Source organism: Ambystoma mexicanum, chromosome 4p, assembly GCF_040938575.1.
Source record: "Ambystoma mexicanum isolate Mex_15411 chromosome 4p, UKY_AmexF1_1, whole genome shotgun sequence".
Lineage (NCBI taxonomy): Eukaryota > Metazoa > Chordata > Amphibia > Caudata > Ambystomatidae > Ambystoma > Ambystoma mexicanum.
The window spans coordinates 1,201,992,712-1,202,014,625 of NC_090927.1; the positions used below are offsets into that span (position 1 = coordinate 1,201,992,712).

The 21,914-nt window shown below is 48.1% G+C and overlaps 1 protein-coding gene and 1 long non-coding RNA gene across 2 annotated transcripts in view; one reads left to right on the forward strand and one right to left on the reverse strand.

The window, feature by feature from the left end:
- The window catches only part of NPHP1 (nephrocystin 1), a 1,322,209-nt gene that overhangs the window by 671,540 nt on the left and 628,755 nt on the right, over nucleotides 1-21,914 (forward strand). The window lies entirely within an intron of this gene.
- LOC138453731 (uncharacterized) overlaps nucleotides 1,829-21,914 on the reverse strand; it is a 60,968-nt gene continuing 40,882 nt past the window's right edge. Inside the window, exon 2 of the long non-coding RNA XR_011260508.1 lies at nucleotides 1,829-2,225. This is a non-coding gene — a long non-coding RNA (uncharacterized lncRNA). The remainder of the gene's footprint in view (nucleotides 2,226-21,914) is intronic.

Consider the following 21,914-nt stretch of genomic DNA (forward strand, 5'->3'; position numbering starts at 1 on the left):
ATAGTGTCAGGAGTTAAAGCGATCAGTAAGAATGCAGGTTGTGTTACCGAGAGATTGGGAATTTGTGAGCAACATTGTGAGGGGGATAGATTAGTTTGGAGTGGGTTCATCGTGAGTGACCAGAGTGTGGTCATGTGGGGTAGGATATGGTGGGAGGAGAATGGCACAGTTGCTGGGGACATTTGAGAGCATGTAGAGAAGTGCATGGTGTCAGAGGTGAAGGCTAGAGAGAAGGTGTTTAAGAGGAAGATATGGAGGACAACAGTTGTAAGAGATAGCCGAAGAGGAACATACCTTGGCAGGTAGACATATTCAAGCAGAGGGCCTGCGCTTCCCAATACCAAAGAAGAACCGGCAATGGTGCCCTTCACCTTTGGATCTTGCTCCTTTATTTCCCGATTTCTGATTTTGGCCTCAGATGCCAGCTGGGTGAAGAGAGGAGAGGCAGGCACCATGGGGAGACAGAATAAGGAGGAAGCGGGTATCACATATGTCACATGATTCCTTCAGAGATGGTCAGAATTGCCAAAATGACTTCTACCAGTTCCAGGAAGCTGATGCTGATACTTCGTTCTTTCTGGCAGATGGGAGCATGGTTTTTGCCACAGATCCCTCAGTTGACTGTCGGGCCTCCTTGGAATAGCAGTATGTAGTATGACAACACCTGTAAAACATTCTTTGTTTCCACTTGCTGCCATGTGATGTAGTAACAAGACCCTCTTCGCAGTGAATATGAATTTCCAAGATGACTTTCGCCAGGCACAGGATGTTTTTTCAGGTTCATTGAATTTACAGTGAAAGGGTGGATTTGTTTTTTCAGAAGAACGTTTAGTTAGTGTTCAGGGTCGTTTTGAATGGAAGGATATTGAAATAAATATCTTAAAATTTATATTTTTCCACATACTTTCTTGTGTGGCTGGTTCTACATCTGAGAGGTGTCACGGATGGCACAAGGATCACAGCACATCTCAGGTGGTGATTCAAGGATTTTATTTAAAGGTTAATGGGCCCCCGGGCCGCCCCGCCCTCTCTCCAAGAACCACCTTCCTAATCAAGAAGTCCTTAGCCCCAGGTTACTATATAGCAATTGATTCTTTTTAAATTTATTTTATTTGTGTCTTTGGTTTATATTAAACCTTACACACAATTATATTACAAAGCCATTGTACAAAATCATTACAATTTTTACAACACAATCAAGTTTAAGATTAAGAGGCCATCCACTATGGTAGTTAAAAGTTCATGATAGATTCCACTTGTCCTAGAAAAAATCATTTTCCACATACAACTTTAGACTTTTGATATCGAAGTATTCTTTTATATATTGTCACATTGAATTTTTATAAATCAGGTCTCTTAAGGCTGCAGGTTTAATTCTCCACGGGGGTCTGTCGTTAACCCTGTCGGGGATCTGCAGTGTTAGTTGTATCGGCAAATGATCAGAGTAAGTCTTAGGGTGGATGTGGGAGTTTGTTGCCCATGCCATGCTTTCAGTATCTATTAGCCATAGATCTATTCTGGAGTGCATGTCGTGAACTGTGCAGTAGTATGTATATTCTCTCTTGTTGGGATTTAACGTTCTCCAAGCATCTTTTAGGTTTAGGTCCGACATGTATGTAAGTATTGTCTGTGCTGCTTTGGTTAGTGTTCTAGTTTGTGTTGATGTGCGATCGAGTTGTACATCTAAAATAGTATTAAAGTCCCCACCACATAGCACCTGGGCAGAAGGGAAATTCGCAAATATTTCAAAAACTGAGGAGTAGAATAAAGATTTTCCATAATAACTTACTAGAAATTCTTGATTCTATTAAAGACACGGAGGCGAGCATTATGCTTCTCTTTCTTTTATTAATATATAAATAGAAAGCTCAGCAGCAAGTGTTAATGCACCTTATTGAAAGCGCAGGAGTGCGTGGCAGACAAAAGGTGCATGAAAAAACACAAAGAACTTAGTAAATATTAACAAAAACAGTGTAAGTCCAAGAAAAAACTCCATTTCCCAAGATGCTTCAGGAAAAGGTCCAGCAAAGGGTCACTAACATGTGACTTAGTCCACCAATGAATAACTGGCTGTCCATATAAACAGTCATACAAATTATGTCACTTCCTCTTTCGAAAGCTGCGAACTTGAAAAACGGTGAAAAGAAGAACTGTAGCTGAGGTCATCTCGAGACTGAAGCCGAAGCAGAGCTGATTAGGCGATCAGGAGGGCTTGTCTGAAGCCGCTGTCAGAGAAAAGAAAGTAACTAGAATTAGTTCATGCATCAGAGAACCCTAGTTCCCCTTACGGGGGTGGGAGAGAAATAGTGTGTTAACTTGACATACAAAAGTCAGTCCAATAAGCAGTAACATTCCCAAACAAGTCGCACAATTATTACCCAAAGGTGGTAGCGCTGTTATTTCTCTTGCTGGGCGGGATAATGCTCACCTCCGTGTCTTTAATAGAATCAAGAATTTCTAGTAAGTTATTATGGAAAATCTTTATTCTATGTCAAGACCGGAGGCTCCCATTATGCTTGTTTAAAGCTTACTTACCACGATAGAAGCTGGTTGTTCTAGCGGTTTCAGGTAGAATTCCTTGAATATTGATTCACCTGACCAATCCGCCACTCTCATGATATCTTCTAGGCGTACTCCGACCTGAAATGCTTTGGAAGCCATGGCTCCTCTAACGGAGTGGGCTCCGAAATGCAGGGTATCTATTCCTGCTTGAGTCAGAGTCCAGCGCACCCGGCGTGCTAGGGCTGGAGACGAAACTGCCTTGTGCGGTTTACGCAGGGCTATTAGCAGTTGCCCGTTAGGGGAAGTCCTAAGCGGGGCAGTCTGCTCCTCGTAAACTTTTAAGCATTTAACTAGGCAAAGCTTAGGTTGATCTTTGAAAGCGGGGTACAAAATAACCCTCGAGTTACATTTCGTTCTCCTGTGCAAATGGAATACCACCCCATCAGGAGAAAAGGTCCTGCCCGCCAGATCGAGAGCTCTAACGTCAGAGACCCTCCTGCAGGAGACTAAGCAGAGCAGTGTAGTAAGTTTGCCTGACAAGGCAGTCCGAGACAGGTCCTTGTTATGCGGCCATGACAGAAAAAGATTCAGAACCTTGTTGACGTCCCAAAGCTTATCATAGCGAGACGGGGGCGGAATTGTAAGTCTTATTCCTTTAAGGAGTCTGCAGACGAGCTGATGCTCTCCAGCTGGAAGCCCCTGAATGAGATCATGCCCGGCGGAAATAGCTGAGCGGTAGGCGTTAACCGTCCTAAAGGCGAGGCCTCTTTCAACTAATGAAGCCAGGAAATTTAGGATTTCCTCTATAGGTGCTGAAACTGGATGTGAACTGTTCCTACGGCACCAGTTACTCCAGGCGTTCCAGGAGTTAGAATATCTCTTGAAGGTAGCAGGGGCCCAGCTTTCCTCAATGAGGTTGATTGCCGTGGCTGATATGCCGGGAATCCTCCACCTTGACCTGAAATCCTCCAGGCTGCTAGGTTCAGTGATCCGTTGAGGAGAAGGGGGTGACGCTGTCCTGACGGATCCAGAAGGAGATCTGGAAATTGGGGTAGAAGGATTGGAAAATCCGAAGAAAGTTCCAGAAGAACTGGATACGGGCTATGAGGACCAGGTCCGTATGCTCCTGACGGGCCTTCGCCAGGGTCCTCGCTATCATTGTAAATGGAGGAAAGGCATAGTGAATCCCCTGGGTCCACTGCTGTAGGAATGCATCGGTCGCAGCTGCTGCTGGGTCCGGTCTCCAACTGTAAAAGATGGGTAGCTGGGAGTTGAGACGGGATGCAAATAGATCTACGGACATGGGGCCCCATGTTCGCTGGAGGCGGAGAAAGACTTCTCTGTCGAGCCTCCAGTCGCTGAAATCTGTGGAGTGACGGGAGTGCCAGTCCGCCACTACGTTTGTGCACCCTGGGAGATATTCCGCTGTCACCGAGATCTGGTGTTCTAGACAGAAATGCCAAAAATCCTTGGCTAATTCCGCTAGAGGTCTTGACTTGGTCCCTCCCAGGTGATTGATGTACCGTACTGCGGAGATGTTGTCCATCTTTAGTAAGATACAACAACTCGCTTTGCCTCTGGCAAAGGAGCGCACAGCGAATGAGCCGGCGAGAAGCTTCAGACAGTTTATATGCATTTTCAGCTCCTGAGGAGACCAGAACCCTCCTGTGGCTACAGAGCCGCATCTCGCTCCCCAACCGGAGCGACTGGCGTCTGATTCTATGATAATGTCGGGGGTGGATCCGAAAATGGCTCTGCCGTTCCAAGCTTCCATATGAGTGAGCCACCAATTGAGCTCCGTGCGCGCAGAGGTCGACAGTGTCAGACGTTGAGAGTAGGAGAGGCTCCGTCTCAGATGTTGACCCTTGAGCCTTTGCAATTCTCTGTAATGAAGAGGACTGGGAAAAATCGCTTGAATGGAAGACGACAGGAGACCGATTACTCTTGCCAACTCTCGAAGAGATATGAGGTCTCTCTGTAGAAGTCTGCGGATCTCCCTCCGTGTCGCATGTATCTTGGCCACGGGAAGATGAAGTTGCGAGTTCAAGGTGTCCACCAAGAATCCGAGAAATTCTAGATTCTGGGATGGACGGAGTACAGATTTCTCCCATTTTATGAGGAAACCAAGACTGTGCAGAAGGTCGATGGCTATTCTGGCCTGATGCACTACTAGGGCTTGAGAATGAGCCATGAAGATAATGTCGTCTAGATAGACTATCAATCTTACTCCCAGTTCTCTCAAGCGAGCTACTACGGGTCGCAGAAGTTTGGTAAAGGCCCAAGGCGCTGAGGAGAGCCCGAAGGGTAAACTCGTGCACTCCCAGTCTTGGTTTTTCCAGGAAAATCTGAGATAGCTTATGTGGGCCTGGTGAATAGGAACTGCTAGGTAGGCGTCCTTCAAGTCCAGGCGCACAAGCCAATCGTTTGGCCTCAGGATGTCCCTGAGCATGTGTATCCCTTCCATCTTGAAGTGATGGTAGACAATGAAGTCGTTGAGAGCTCTCAAATTTATAACTGGGCGTACTTTTTGCTTCCTGCGAACCAAGAATATGGGACTGAAGAATCCGCCTTGGCTTGAGCAGGGGCGAATCGCTTGTTTTAGATGTAGATTGCGTATTTCGCCATCTAACGCTTCCTCGTCTCCTATGGACATAACTAATGGTGCAGGACGAGTGGTTTGATGAGGTTGAGCGAAAAACTCTAAGCGCAGGCCGCGCGCTGCGTCCCTGATCCATGCATCTCCTGATAAGGAGTCCCATGCCTGTGCAAAAAGAGCTAACCTCCCCCCTACGGGTGTCTGTGGCGCAGGCGCTGCTATGGGTACACTGACCTGTAGTTTGCTGTTGGGCTGGATATCTTGCACTTCTTCTCCATCCACGACCTCTTCCCCGCCCTCTTGAGGGGAAGAAAGTGTCTGAGCGGTCCTGCCCAGAATTGTATTGGTCCCGGGATTGCTGAGGTCTTCGATCAAAGGCGAAGCGGCCGGAGGAGCGACCTCTGCCTCGTCCGGCCCTGGAGAAAACCTTAGTAGCAAAAACCCTTCTGATGGAGGCTTGAGCCTTATCCAAGGCAGTAAAGGTGCCGACGAATTTCGACATTTCTTTCATGAATGGGTCTCCGAAAAGCAGACCTTGGGCTGCTGCTCCTGATTCTGTATCTGCTAGCTCAGTTAGTTTGCCGTCAATTTTGTATAAAATACCTTTACGGCGTTCAGCCGAGATGGCGCAACTGGCATTACCCAGTAGACAGAGGGATCTTTGCGCCCAACCTGAAAGGATTGTTGGATCGATGGGATCACTGTAATCAATGGCCGCCTCAGCCAGGTCCATAATCTTGGCTAGAGGACCAGTAATGTCCAGGACTCTGTCCTGACAGGACCTCCAAGCGCGGTCGATACCCTTTAGTATTTTTAGTATTTTATTTATTTCTATAGCGCACCAGGCCCAGGGGCAACCGGGCGCTTAACTTAGTTACAACAAGATGAAAGCATGACAAGGCAATGTGACAGAGTATTACAAGATTATTACAGGAAGATTTACAAAATTTACAAAGTATACATTCAAATGAATATCGAAGGCAGTGATTTACAGGATAGTTAATAAGGGATGCAGAGTAGGTCAAAGTGCAAGTAGGGCAGTAAGCTGGTGTTAGCAGTCTTGGGCGGATAGCCATGCTTTGGTAAGGTATTTGAATTTCAGGAAGGAAGGTTCTGCTCTAAGGTCATTGGGGAGTGAGTTCCAAAGTTTGGCTGCCAGGATGGGGGAAGCTGGTTCCACCAGATCTTTGGAGATTAAAACGCGGGATGTCAAGGCAGTTGGCTTGGGCCGCTCTGCGAGGTCTGGTGGAATTGTGGAAAGAGAATCTGTTTGCCAGGTAGCGAGGGGCTTGGTTGTGGAGGCATTTGTGTGTGAGAGCCAAGGACTTCAAGGAGATGCGCTGTGGGATAGAGAGCCAGTGCAGGTTGCGCCTGGTGTCAGATATATGCTGGCGCCTAGGAATGTTAAGGGCCGCTCTGATCGCATTGTTTTGGACAGTTTGTAGCTTGTTTAAGTTGCGGAGATTAGTACCTAGATAGAGGGCATTACAGTAGTCAACCTTGGATAGTACAAGGGTCCTGGCCAAGGTTACGCTGTTGGCAGTGGTTAGGAACGGGCGACAGGCGGTGATGAGCTTGCAAGTATGCGCTGCTGCAGATGAGACTGCGTTGGATTGTCTAGTCAAGGATAGGATTGAGTCGATGTAAATCCCTAGGGTTTTCGTGTCCTTAGCAATCGGGATGGTGTTCCCATCAATGGTGAAAGACTTGAAGGCAGGGTCAAGTTTAGTGAGTTTTTGTGGTGAACCAAGAATGAGGAGCTCTGTCTTTTCATCATTTAGGCAGAGGCCGTGCTGGGCCATCCACGCTTGGATGACCTGGTAGATGGCGTTGATGGCAAGGGAGTCAGTTGTGTAGTCTCCTGTGATGGGGATTAGTATCTGTGTGTCGTCAGCGTAATTGGTATACGTGACGCCCAAATGGTCCAAAATATCAAAAAGGGGTTTGGTAAACACGTTATATAACGTGGGTGAGACACAGGACCCTTGAGGCACACCACAAGAGACCGGAGCGGGTGGTGCGGCCGCAAGTGGGGAGAACACACGCATAGATCTATTATCCAGGAAGGATCTGATCCAAGTGGCGGCATTTTCTGAGAAGTGTGCGGCTGATTTGAGGTGATGACAGAGAATTTTGTGATTGACAAGATCAAAAGCAGCAGAGAGGTCCAGGAGAAGTAATAACGCCAGTTTGCCTTTGTCTTTGAGATCTTCGATCTGCGTTTTTAAGTCAATAAGGGCGGTCTCAGTGCCATGGCGAGGCCGGAAGCCTGATTGCCTGAGTCCCAGAAGTTTATTTGATTCAAGGTATTCCTGAATTTGTAGGTAGGCCGCGCGGTCAAGGATTTTTAGTAAAAAAGGTACAGTGGTAATTGGTCTGTAGTTTGTGGGTATACTGGGATCGAGGGTAGGTTTTTTCAGAAGCGGGATGACCCATGCATCCTTAAGATTGTCCGGTACAATCCCAGAGCTAAAGGAGGAGTTGATGAGCGTAGTGGTGAAAGGTGCTAGGTCGTGAGCAGCTTCCTTAATAATAGGTGCAGGACAAAGGTCACCCTGACAATTGGACGGTTTAAGGCTAGTGATAATCTTTTCCACTTCGAGAATGGAGAGTGGAGAGAAGCTAAAAGGAGTCAAAGAGTCTGTGATAGAGGGGTTTATGGTAGGTATAGGGATCTGTAGAGGGTTGGATTGAAGGCTAGATTGTTTGTTGTTGATTTTAATTTGGAGAGTGGCAATCTTACCTAGGAGAGCTTCTTGGATTTTGGAGCACCAGGTGCTATCTTTGGTACATGTGTCAGGTGGGGTAACAGGAGTTTCTTTATATAAAGTTCTTTTAGGATTTTAAACAATTCTTTGGTGTTAGATTTGGCTTGCTCGATGCGTTTGTTATATGTGTCTTTTTTTGCCTGGAATATAGCTTCCTTGTAGTTAAGGGTGGCCAGGAGTACGCGTGATTTGTTAGCTAGAGAGTGATTGCTTCTCCAGTGGGATTCTGCAATTCGTTTTTCTTTGCGTAGTGCTCTGAGATGGGGTGTAAACCAGGAGTTTAGGTGGGCTCGAGGTTTAGATTTTCTCAGTTTCGAGGGTGCAATGGTGTCTAAGGCTGTAAGCATGGCCCGGTTGAAAGTGTCGACCAGGGCCGTAGGGTCAGAGCATGATGGATCCCGAACATTAAGAGCTGGAAGGAGGAGGGGGAGGAGTCTATCGCAGGTAATGTTGCGTTTGTTACGGGTGGCCATAGCCGGGGCAATGTTGTGAGGGAGGCTGATAGGTTTGGACTCAATATTGAATGTAATTAAGTTGTGGTCTGTCCAGGCGCACTGTTGGTTAGAGGTGATGTTGATGGGACAGTTGAGGGCGGCTAGCCAGTCAAGGGTTCTGCCCTTGTTGTGGGTAGGTTGGTTTAGGAACTGAGTGAATCCAGCATTAGTGAGGATGTTGTCAATAGACGAAGCAGCGGTGTCCTTGGGGTCGTGGAGGCCTAAATTGAAATCCCCCAGTATCATGACCTGGGAGGTAGCTTTGGTGTTGTGTGTGAAGATGTTGGAGAGGTCCTCCGCGAAGGTAGATAGTGGGCCGGGTGGCCGGTAGAGTAGATGAAAGGTGATAGAATGGTTGGGTGTGAGAGCTAGTTTAGCTGTCAGTGCTTCCAGAGTGGAGGAGTGATGTGTGGCTGAGAGGTGGAAGTTCAGAGCGTTTTTGTGGATGATGGCGATGCCACCTCCTTTAGATTGGATGGAATTACGGTCATGTCTGATAATGTTGTAGTCAGGAGGGATAGCGAGGGAGAGAAGAGGACCTGAAGCTGGGTGGAGCCAGGTTTCAGTGATTGCTATAAAGTCGAGGTCAAGGTTGAGGATCAAGTCAGCTACTTCTAGGGCGTGAGCCGGGAGTGATCTGGCGTTGATTAGCGCGCCTTTGATGTTGTTTAAGTTAGGGGAGTTGGAAGATGGTGGTAGATTAGGTGAAAGTGTAGGTGGTGACAGAGGGAGAGGCAGTTTGATGCGGTGAGCTAAATGATGGGAAGCGTGGGTGAGATGCGAGCCAAGTCTAGCATTTCTCAAGGAGATAGAGCAGGGTAGGTTAGGTAAAGGTCTGGTGGCGAAGTGCTGGATCCAGAGGGCTGGGTTGTTAAGATAAGGGTTGGTGTGGTGAGCGTGGGATGGCATAGTTGAGGTATGATGCAAGTAAGAGTGGTAGATAGAGGTGGTGGTATGGTATAGTGCAGTGCAGCCAGGGTGCAGTATAAGGATGAGAAGGGTAGGCAGCAGTCTGGTCAGTAGGGTACTGAAAGAGTACAGTGGTGAGTTTGCAGTAGTTAGACTGTTGGTAGGGGGCATGTTGACCTGGTAGGGTCTAAGCGCGCGTAGTCTGGTAAGGAATGCGAGGGCGACCATATGACATTTACACAGTAGCACTAGTCTGTTAGTGACCGGGGCACAACACAGTTGCAGTGGTCAGTTAACGACCATAAGGCACAACACAGTTGCAGTGGTCAGTTAACGACCATAAGGCACAACACAATTGCAGTGGTCAGTTAACGACCATAAGGCACAACACAATTGCAGTGGTCAGTTAACGACCATAAGGCACAACACAATTGCAGTGGTCAGTTAACGACCATAAGGCACAACACAATTGCAGTGGTCAGTTAGCGACCATAAGGCACAACACAATTGCAGTGGTCAGTTAATGACCATAAGGCACAACACAATTGCAGTGGTCAGTTAGCGACCATAAGGCACAACACAATTGCAGTGGTCAGTTAACGACCATAAGGCACAACACAGTTGCAGTGGTCAGTTAACGACCATAAGGCACAACACAATTGCAGTGGTCAGTTAACAACCATAAGGCACAACACAGTTGCAGTGGTCAGTTAACGACCATAAGGCACAACACAATTGCAGTGGTCAGTTAGCGACCATAAGGCACAACACAATTGCAGTGGTCAGTTAACGACCATAAGGCACAACACAGTTGCAGTGGTCAGTTAACGACCATAAGGCACAACACAATTGCAGTGGTTGGTTAACGACCAAAGGGCACAGCCAGTAGCAGTCATGAGACATACCACATTAGGGGCAGAAAGTGACTGTACTATTGAGAGGTGGCAGTAACGCAAAGAGGCAACAGAGTTGGAGGCATAAGTGTATGTAGCAAACAGTTATCGAGGGTGAAGAAAAACCGAGTTTAAATGTTTGTGATTGCGGAGTAGCAGAAGACATACCAGAGAGCACAATAGTGTAGACTGAGGGTAACCCCTCTACTCACAATGGATTAGAGGTCCAAGTAGACACTGGCTCCAAGGCTCCGGAGGCGAACAGGGGGCAAACAGGGGCCTTAGTGCGGGCCTTTGTTGAGAGGCCGGCGTTCCCGCCTGCCGGCGGAGGGGATAATTATGAATGGGGAGGTCAACAGCTGATTCGTGCGGCCAGAGCCTCGCTCTGGTGCCGCGATGCGCCCGCCATTGCTGGGCCAGGCGGAAGAGTCTGACGGAGTCAGTCGATTCCAAGAAGCGTTGCGCTTTAGCAATCGACGAGCAACTGGGGATCAATGAATATGCACGATGGCCATACCTGACTGAGATAAGATGGCAACCCTCGCCCTTGAAGGAAATCGGTGAGGCAGGGTGATCTGACGCACGGCCGAACCGTGTGTAGCTGGAGATGCTACTCGGCTCAGGAGGCTAGTGCTCCTGCCCCTCCTCCGTGGTGTGCTGCTGCGGCTTGAGCGGTAAGGGCAGAGTTCCTGGCCCCTGGCTCCTGTGGCTCCGAACAGGCTCTCAACAGGCCTTTGTATGGCCTTCGTAAGGGCCGCCGGCAGATCCGCCTGCCGGCGGATGTAGTGGCGTGGATAAGCGAGGCTTAGCCTCGTTGTGGCGCCGCGATGCGCCCGGCATGCGGGGGTCAGGCAGGAAGTAGGACAAGGCCAGGCAGGCCTTCGTTGCAGCTTGCCAGCTGTTGCGGTATCCGACGATGGGGAAAGGGCTCCTGCCCTCTTCCCTTGGATGGGGCAACGAAGTGAGGCCAGTCAGGCTCTCAACAGGCCTTTGTATGGCCTTCGTAAGGGCCGCCGGCAGATCCGCCTGCCGGCGGATGTAGTGGCGTGGATAAGCGAGGCTTAGCCTCGTTGTGGCGCCGCGATGCGCCCGGCATGCGGGGGTCAGGCAGGAAGTAGGACAAGGCCAGGCAGGCCTTCGTTGCAGCTTGCCAGCTGTTGCGGTATCCGACGATGGGGAAAGGGCTCCTGCCCTCTTCCCTTGGATGGGGCAACGAAGTGAGGCCAGTCAGGCTCTCAACAGGCCTTTGTATGGCCTTCGTAAGGGCCGCCGGCAGATCCGCCTGCCGGCGGATGTAGTGGCGTGGATAAGCGAGGCTTAGCCTCGTTGTGGCGCCGCGATGCGCCCGGCATGCGGGGGTCAGGCAGGAAGTAGGACAAGGCCAGGCAGGCCTTCGTTGCAGCTTGCCAGCTGTTGCGGTATCCGACGATGGGGAAAGGGCTCCTGCCCTCTTCCCTTGGATGGGGCAACGAAGTGAGGCCAGTCAGGCTCTCAACAGGCCTTTGTATGGCCTTCGTAAGGGCCGCCGGCAGATCCGCCTGCCGGCGGATGTAGTGGCGTGGATAAGCGAGGCTTAGCCTCGTTGTGGCGCCGCGATGCACCCGGCATGCGGGGGTCAGGCAGGAAGTAGGACAAGGCCAGGCAGGCCTTCGTTGCAGCTTGCCAGCTGTTGCGGTATCCGACGATGGGGAAAGGGCTCCTGCCCTCTTCCCTTGGATGGGGCAACGAAGTGAGGCCAGTCAGGCTCTCAACAGGCCTTTGTATGGCCTTCGTAAGGGCCGCCGGCAGATCCGCCTGCCGGCGGATGTAGTGGCGTGGATAAGCGAGGCTTAGCCTCGTTGTGGCGCCGCGATGCGCCCGGCATGCGGGGGTCAGGCAGGAAGTAGGACAAGGCCAGGCAGGCCTTCGTTGCAGCTTGCCAGCTGTTGCGGTATCCGACGATGGGGAAAGGGCTCCTGCCCTCTTCCCTTGGATGGGGCAACGAAGTGAGGCCAGTCAGGCTCTCAACAGGCCTTTGTATGGCCTTCGTAAGGGCCGCCGGCAGATCCGCCTGCCGGCGGATGTAGTGGCGTGGATAAGCGAGGCTTAGCCTCGTTGTGGCGCCGCGATGCGCCCGGCATGCGGGGGTCAGGCAGGAAGTAGGTTCTCGGGTCTTTCACATTCTTTCCTAGAAATGTGATCATCTTGGAGTCTAGCTCCGGGGTGAGGGCTATTTTTCCAAGAATATTGGGACGGGGGCATTCTGCCTTTAATCTGGCCCTTACTTCCTTATCTAGAGGCTTGCGCAGTCTGTTCATGATGTAATTGGTTGTTCTGGACGAAGGTTCCCAGTCAGAGGATCTGGGGTGCACAAGATCTTCTGGAGCAAACATCCCGCTGGAAGTGGGGGTTCCTCCGTTACCTTCTTGGGGATGGGGACTGCCACAATCCCAGAGGTAGAGGGTCGCGACCCTATAGTTTGAGAATCCTCATCAGAGGATGAAAGGGGATGGTAGTTATCATAGACCCCTCTATCTTCGTCATCAGTGCCCTGTTGTTCTCCCTCTGGGCTTGAGGGTCTAATACCCCTGTTGTCTTCCTCGGGGTAAGAGGGTCTTTCGAGGGAAGGGGTGTCCTTCCTGTCCATGAAGGCTTTTTTAAGCCTGGAGAAGGCGTCTGAGACGGCAGCGGTGGCAGGAGTAGACTGGCTCCGGGGGGTCATGGAGTCTTTGCTCCTACGAGCCGGAGTACATCCCCCATCTATAAGGTGCTTTCTTTTGCGGGTTTTCTTTCTCCCTGTTGGGGAGGTCTCCTGAAGATGCTCCTCCATACTGTCTAGGCGCTGCTGGATAGGCAGGAGCATCTCAGATACTGCCTTCTTGATGGTGGTCTCCACTGAGGATCCCAGCACCTTTTTGAGGCTGTCTGCCATTGCCACCTCATCTATGTGATACTCTTCCTCCTCATGATCAGACCAATTCTGATCTGCCTGGGGAAAGTACTGAGCTGCCATAATCAATTTCAAATGCACCTCTTTTTTTATTTTTTTTATTTTAAATATAAATGCTCTTTGTGGGCAACAGACAGCCTTCTCTCAGCCCACTCAATTACAGACAAGGAAACTGTGGAGCACGATACCTTGCTGCAAAGGAAAAACAATCTGTTTCTGTGGAAGTTATCTGTGAGACTTCCTTCGATCTCGTTTTCTTTCTTTTTTTTTTTTATAACGTTGAAACGAGGAAAGGAAAGGGGCTCGTAATTGCAGCTGGCGCTCGCTTTCAAATTCCGTTGTAAAAGCAACGGAAATGACAAGCGAGTGCCAGCTGCTTGAGGAAAGGACTCAGGGCGCAGAGGCTCCCTCTAGTGGCCACGGAAGGCCACCGCGAGCGAAATGCTCTCCGTGTGCGGCCTTCCCGGGCTCTGTGGCAGTGAAGAGCGAGCCGGAGGCCGCGCACGGAGGGGTGAATAAATTAACAGGGCCGCTCGCGAACGCGAGGGCTCCTGTCAGCTGCAGAGATCCTCTCGCGGCAGCGAAGCTGCTAACGCGGAGGATCGAGTGAAACTGACAGACGATGAAGCGCGTTACGCGCGCGTATACTGATTATAGTAATGAACGCTAAATAAATTATGTAAACATCATTCACCTTATTAAAATATATTTAAATAAAAATTTCTAAAAATTTTTTTTTTTATGAACAAGGAGATAAAAAATGGGTACTTATCTTTGCTGTGAGCAGCAAGAAAGAGGAAGTGACATAATTTGTATGACTGTTTATATGGACAGCCAGTTATTCATTGGTGGACTAAGTCACATGTTAGTGACCCTTTGCTGGACCTTTTCCTGAAGCATCTTGGGAAATGGAGTTTTTTCCTGGATTTACACTGTTTTTGTTAATATTTACTAAGTTCTTTGTGTTTTTTCATGCACCTTTTGTCTGCCACGCACTCCTGCGCTTTCAATAAGGTGCATTAACACTTGCTGCTGAGCTTTCTATTTATATATTAATAAAAGAAAGAGAAGCATAATGGGAGCCTCCGGTCTTGACATAGAATTCTGGGTGGTCAGTATTTGGTCCATATATATTAAGGAAGACTATTTCCTTATCATAGTGATTGACGTGGAGCAGTTCATATCTTCCTTCAGGGTCACACTCAGCTTTTATACATTTGAACGGTAACATTTTATGTACCAATATTGCCACCCCTCTCGCCCGTCTGGAGTATGTTGTGAAATATTGATGTGTCCCCCAATTCGGCATCAATTGTTCGCCCTGTCGGGGTCCTGTATGGGTTTCCTGCAGGAAGATTATCTTAGCGGCTTGTCTATTAACATAGGCCAGAATCTTCCTTTTCTTGATCCTAGATCCCAGGCCCCTTACGTTCCAGCTTAACACATTGATATTGTCTTTGCCTGTTTTAGCCATTGTCTATGAAGTGCTTGCCTTTGTTTGTACGCCAATGTATTTCTGCTGTATGCTTGAGTACCTTCGTGCTTATGACCTGTGTGCTTTTTGCTTTACCAACCTCCCTTCCATAACAAAACCCCATCACTCCCAAATGTACCCCTTCCCCCTCCCTCACAGTTCCCCAAACTTCAACTGTGCCATTAAATGCCCCTCCCTCCCCACCCATCAATATCAAGAGCACCTGCTACAGGGGGGGCTGCAGCGTTTCCAGTGCCCATGCCAACATTGGTTATGAGTGTTGTACCCGGTTCTGGCTTGTTACTCTCACTCATCATGACATCTTTGGGTTAGCGCTATCAACGTAATTTGAAGCATGCATTTTAGACATCCCAGATGTGGGCCTCCCAAGGGGAAGCCTCTGCCATTGCTATTCTTTTTACTTCTTGAACGTGGTGGCAATGATATGGCCATAGAGTTACTTAGATTGCCTTCCATTTAAGTTTGCCCATTGTTAGGTGGAATATGTGCTTCTACAAAGTTCGCCGCCTCTTCAGGGAATGTGAAAAAATATGATTTATTCTGATGTTGGATTTTGAGCTTGGTGGGGTAGAGCATTGCGTATTGCACTTGCCGATCGCGAAGCATTTTCTTGACCCCTGTTAAGAGCTTCCTCTCCTGTTGCACCGCCAATGTGAAGTCTGGGAAGATGCATATAATGTTTGCTTCCCATTTTAGCTCCTGTTTCTCTCTAGCGGTTTTTAGGATCAGGTCCCTGTCCCTGTAATTTATCATGTGTGCTATGATGGGCATGGGGTATGCCCCAGGTTTCGGCTTTGGGGCAAGTGATCTGTGTGCCCGCTCTACTATGAACATCGGAGACCATCCCGGGTCACCCAATAGTGTACGCCAAAGGTCCTCCACCGCTTTCTCCATTGTTCCTTTCATAGCTTCTTCCGAAACCCCAATTATGCGGATATTATTCCTTCGAGAACTTGCTTCCAAATCTTCACATTTGGACTTCACCGTTCCTAGTTCTATGGCCATTGTGGACACCGTATTATTCAGGGTTTCTAAGGCGTCTTCTGTGCCTGATATCCTTGTTTCTGCCTCGGTCATGCGAGTTGTGGTTTTGTCGAGTTGTGTTTTTATAGTAGCAACACTTGCTGTGATTCCATCTAGCTTGTCGGTGAGTGCTGCAAAGCCCTGCTGCATGGCCAGAAAGACTGCTTGAGAATCCATCATTGGTGTTGGGGGGGGCTTGCTTTTCTTGTGCGGGCATTTTCTCTTCCATCTCGGACTCTGTGTCTTTCTGCATTGTAGTCGTATATTTGTCGATAGTGCCTCTGTTCTTTTTAGGGCCAAAGTTTTTGGGCATCGTTTCTGTTCTGGGGTGTTTATCAGAAAAAGTTACTTCAAAGTTTCCCTTACCAATTGTCTTGCGCCTTTGATATAGCGCGTGAGCTGAGATGTAGAGTGTGATAAACGGGCCAGCCCGATGTCCAGATTTCAGTGTATCTTGTAGTGTAGTATTACGCTGGCACGGGCCTGAGTCGTGTCCATGGAAACATACTGTAGAAGGTGGTCGTCTTTCTTTACCAGCTTAATGTCTTAGTAGAGGAACAAAACGATCACTGAGGCGGTTTGAATGATGGTGCGCTGTCTCGAAGATCTATCGCGCTGTGATCTGGTATGGTGGTGCCTGCGTTTTGCACCCTTAGGGGGGAGTGTGATTCTCCCTCCCTGTCCCGCTCTTCGCCCTGTTCCTCTCGCCACCTGGGTATGGTTGTGTAATAGCCCATTGCCTCCTCTTTGTGTTTTAAGGGCGTTATACGTTGTGGCTTGGTGTCTAGATCCCCCCCGAATTCGTAATGCCAGCACTGGAGCCCTTGCCCGTGCCTTATTTGTAGCCTCTACCGTGTCTTCTGGAGTCTCTTATATGTGGGGACGAGGTGTCAGTTCGTCTCATCCGGACGTATGGGCCTTTTGGCTATGCATGGCCACTGAGCGGTCCAAGGGGGAGCTTTGTTGTGTGCGGCCTGGGCGGTGAATGTCAATACTTCCTGTATTCTGGCTGGGTTGGACGCCGTATGTTCATGTCCCGGTGAGGGAGCAGTGGAGAGAGGGGTGGATGGGCGGTAAGGCACCGCACCCCCCGCCCGCTCGTCTATGCCGCTTGCTGCCACGGCGAAAGGTCTATTGTCCAGGCGTTCAATCCGCCCACTCGCTTCCCCTGTGGCCTCCGGGCAGGCCAGGGGGCTGCTGCGCAGCTTGCAGGCCGCACGGGGGCGAGGAGACGTGTGCGGGGAGCCGGTCCGGCTTACCTTCTTCGTGGCGGATTCAATCGGGGCCGGGTTTCTCCTCTTCCCAGGTCGCTGCTATGATGAAAGCGGAGGGGTCTGCAGGCGCTCTATGATGTTCTGAGCGCCCGCAACTCACCCTCACTGAATGGGCGCCCGCAACTCACCCTGCACTGCTACGGAGATCCGCAAGCTTCGCATGTCAGGAATCACTTCGCCTTTCGATTCCAAACTTCGTGTAGGCAATCAGCTGATATTGCTGCACGTTCTATGCAGGATTCGCGTGGAACTGGAGTCAAACAGATGCCTATTTCGTCTTTGTGGCCCTGGACTCTGCCGGAGCTTACACGGGAGCTGCCATTTTCTCCTGTGCGCAACAGCGTCCCCCCACAACTTTAGACTTAATTCCTCAATAAATTATACATTTTTTATGTCTAAAATTTCTATCAAATATCTTAAAGTAGCCAACATTGAAGATATCTGTTTTCTGGCACATATTCGAGACCATAAATTAACTCTCGTTATATCATTATATTCAGTTAAAAAACACATCCATTTAGTCCTGGAGCTTGTGGCAACCAATGATTACATGTTTTAATGTGTCCCTTGCCTCCATGTTCTAACAGAAACATTGTGACTGATAAGATCTTTAAATTTTGCTCTAATTAGCTTACAAGTGTGTTGGAGATTTAGTCTAAAATCGCATTAAAAGAATTCTTCATTAGTGACACGGATATTATTTCAGGTAATCATGGATTGTGTTGTATGGTTTCTCCTCTGAGGCAACTATATAAAAGAGATGACGTTGGCAAATCTGTTCTCTATTGTTAAAACAGTCAGTCCTATGGAGCTCTTCTGATGGCCACAGGATTGTATAGCAATACTTGAGTGGCCACAATAAGAGTGTTTAACAATTTCTCACATTTAAAAGACCAGTTGTTTACCACTTTAAATTGACCTCCTACGGATAACAAACTTTAAGTAAAAAAACAAAGTTTTGACCGCGGTGGTTCAATGACTTTTCTATGCAACATCAAGATTTGCCATGCCACAGTCGAGACTAATTTGTATTTGTATTTATTTGTTCATAGCGCTTTACACCAAAGCGCTGCACAATTGAACAACTTAATACATGAAACATAAACAATATAACGGTAGAAGCAAATTACAATATGAATCAGTCAACAAAACAGTAAGAAGAGCAATTAACTGAAGGGAAAAGGGAGAGTAGTGGGGTAGGACTGTGTGGGAGGGGGAGCGTGAGGAGGAGGAGGGAAGGGGAAAAGGTGAGAGTGGGGAGGTAGGGGAGGGGAGGGAGATAATCAAGGGGAAAGATAAAGGAGGGAGGGAAGGCAGGAAGGGGAAGGGGTTTCAAGGAGGAGAATGGAGAAGGAGAGATTTAAGGGAGGTGCGGAATGAGGAGAAGGTAGGGGTAGAGTGGATTGCGAGAGGAAGAGAGTACCAGTGCAGGGGGGCTAGGAGTTGGAAGGAGCGGAAACGGGAGGGGGCACAAGGGGACGGAGGTACAGTGAGAAGGAAATGGTCAGCAGAATGAAGGGAACAGGAGGGAGAGGAGGGAGGAGAGATCAGAGGAGCAAGACAATGGAGAGATTTGAAGACAAGGCAAAGAAAGTGAAATTTAAGTTGAGAGTGAAATGGAAGCCAGCCAAGGGAAGAGAGGGAAGTAGAGATGGAGTCACAGGAGGTAAGGAGACAGAGGGTACGAACAGCAGAATGGTAGATAGATTTGAGGGGGGCGAGATGAGAAGTAGGCAGTCCAAAGAATAAGGAATAGCAGTAGAAGAGGTGAGAGAAGATAAGGGAGGAGATTAAAAGTTTGGTAGCATGGAAGGTGGGAGAGGGGTGGACTTTGCGAATATTAAAGAGGTGGTAGCGACAGGCACGAGAAGTGAGAGAGATATGGTGGGAGAAAGAGAGAGAGGAGTCAAAGTAATGCCTAAGTTACGAGCATGGAGAGAGATAGATGCTAATGACAGCAGGCCCAACGTATATCTTAAAACAGACACGGGTAGACCATTGGGCAAAGTTTGTGTCCGCCTCCAAATGGACCCCTCCTATTTGCACCAGAGCTGTTCATCTCGAGTAAATACGATCTCTGATTCATATAATATACGACAAATGGCCTCCATTATATAATAGGTTAAGACTTTGGATAATGAAAATCGTCCAAAACGGGAAATACATTTTCCTCATCTGGGCTGCAAACATTACACATTTTAGACTAAGTCTAGCACATGTGTAGGTTGCAGCAGTTTTTTTGTATGAAACATAAAACCCAGATGCATATACTGATCAACGATTTCCAGCTTAATCTCCACCAGGTACTGTAAGGAACAGTAAGACAGACACAAGTGACCACATTTCAAGGGTATTTGTTGAACTTGCACAAGGGTGTGATATATGCCTATCTAAACCTAAATCTATAGATGAGAGCAAGCTACTACCATCAAATAATAATAATGCAGGCCTAGTGGAGTCTTGTCAAAATAAAAGGCCCTATACTTAAAAACCTATTGCCAATCCTTACCACTAATTTACAAATAATGGGGGGTAATGTTCATGAAAAAGAAAGAAGTGTTCACAAAGTAATATGTCAAGATGCTCTAGCCATTGGCCTACCTTGTCCATATTTTTTATTGTAGAGTGAGGCTTTTCAAAAATTAAGCTATGTTCTTGTTCAAGACTGTTCCGGGGCTCACTTGTCTGCTTGTTTCATGAATGCTTGCAAGACATGATTGAGAGCTAATCTTCAATCCTTCACAAGTTTGTTCTATACATAAGGAATAATTCATCATGCAACTCACTTCAATCGAAATAATGTTCCCATGTGGGGGGCAGTGGCCTGAATTTGCTGTTCTACTGGACCAACTTTATTAACATTTCATAGGAATTAAAATATGCGCTCCTGCCTTATCCAGATAGGACAGCTACAGTTCAACAAATGAAGGCGTAATCTTTCCACTTAAGCCTTTTAAAAATGGTTAGGTGTCTCCAATCAGATCCTTTGTGGCGTCCAAGGGGTCAATTCGGGTTCCAGTTGTAACTGTCGAGGTTGTGGTATTACATGCTGGAACTAGCTTTTGCAAGTTTATCGGCCTCCGGACCAAAATTGCCAGTTGCTTCAGATGGCATGGCATGGGGCATGGAGCAGAACATTTATTTGGGACTTTTCCCATTCTGTGCAGGGAAACACAGTGCATCTGCCTGCATTTAATTATTAGTGGGCTGAGGCTGGAATCCCTATGCCTTTTGGCAGCTGAATAAAGTATGTTCATTTTCCAGCTTTCACTCCATTGACATTAATGGAACACCCCACCGTTTTGCTATATGATATGATTCAATCCTGTCCAGACTTCTAAAGGAAAGTAAAGCCTCTGTACCGCCCTTGCTTAGCCCATCTGTTCTGGGGTCAGTGGTCACGGCCAAAGGCTTCCAGTGCACGGAGACATGGTCTCCTTTGCAGTATTCCCTGTTTTATGCTACGCACATCAGTTTACATTACGGTGCAGTAGGGGTACTTTGGAGCCCTTTTTCTTTTCCTTTTGGTAAAATGTGTGTTGCTTTCATTATACGTTAACGACAGTTTACCGCATAATGCCATTTTAAATAGTTTTTACTCAAAGTGGCCATGCCTCGTGTTTTCGCGCTGTCCTTTGGCAATCTTGTCCTTAAGACTTCTTCCTCCCCCCTCTCAGATCAGGGAATGGCATATATGGTAAGTGCTTTCTCCGGCAAAGCCGTGAGTTTCCCAGGCTAAGAGCAGTGTGAGTAATTTAGACTGAGGTGGGGGCTGGTACGATCTATTACCAATCCATACTCGGGCAAGGGCTATGTCTGTTGGATAGATGTGTAGCAAAGGACTGTCCATGATTAGACAGCCCTTGCCAGTTTGATTGGTGCAGATCTTTATTATTGGTGTGCTGGGGCAACCGTGGCTCGAATTTAAGGTAAATGGAGGAGTTGTAGCCATTCTTGAGGTAGTAGTTTGGAGCGAAGACCCTTCCGAAGAGCTGAAGCTTGCTGACGACCCAAGGACTAACATTGAAGACATACAGCATTGCCTCCAGCGAAGCTCTGTTGCTCTGGATCGATCTCCCGTGGACCCTCATCCGTGCTTTGATCCTTTGAGCCTTCGGAAGCATCCCGGAACAATCATGTGGCCTAACCATCTCCAGTTATGGCATTAGGGGTGCATTGATCCCTCTTCTGAGTTTCAGCTTGGAACTTTTTTCCGGTTGCCATCTTGTGAACTAGGAACAGTATTCATGCAACTCTCCATCTGGAAGAGGGACCCTTTTGAGCAGTTTCTTTGTCTTTGTCACAGGTCGCCTGCCGTCACCCCCACTATGGTGTTCGTCATTACTGCCCGCCTCCATTGTGTCCTGGTGGTCTCCTGTTATTGTGGGACCCACAGTGGTCTGAATCTTGGGGTGCCTGGGTCGTGCTGATGTAAAGCAACAGAAACCGCCTCTTTAGAGTTCAGAACTGCCACCTAGTCCAACTCAAACCTGAATCTGAAAACTACCACTGTACCCACTGCTCCTGAACTTCCTGCAATAGAACCAACAATCAAAGCAAGTTGACCCAGTGAATGTAGGAACCCTAGGAGAGGTTTCTAGTTGAATTGATCTAAGGGGGACAAGATTGTATACCTTCAATCCCCGCCATAGGGTCCTCACCCTATTGCTCCCTCGTCTGGTTAAGTTCTGGCAACAGACCCCCCTTTGATATTCTTGATTATCAATTGCTTTTGCATTACTTACATGTTTTTTCACTTGCTTTGCTACACAGTTTTCCATGTTTCATATTTGAATCACTTCTGTCTTAAAAGTAAATTGTGGGTCATCTCTAGGAGATCATCAACGGCAAATGTATATATGTTTATAGTATTGATTGATTTATTACTTACCTGTGATTTGCATTGCTTAGTGTGTTCAGGCCTAACAAATAGTGTATTTTTAGACTTAATGTCTAATTCGATTTGTTTGAGTGTTCTTCGTGTGTCTCATTGTACCACTAGACCACACATGCCCTGTGGTCTAAGCCTTG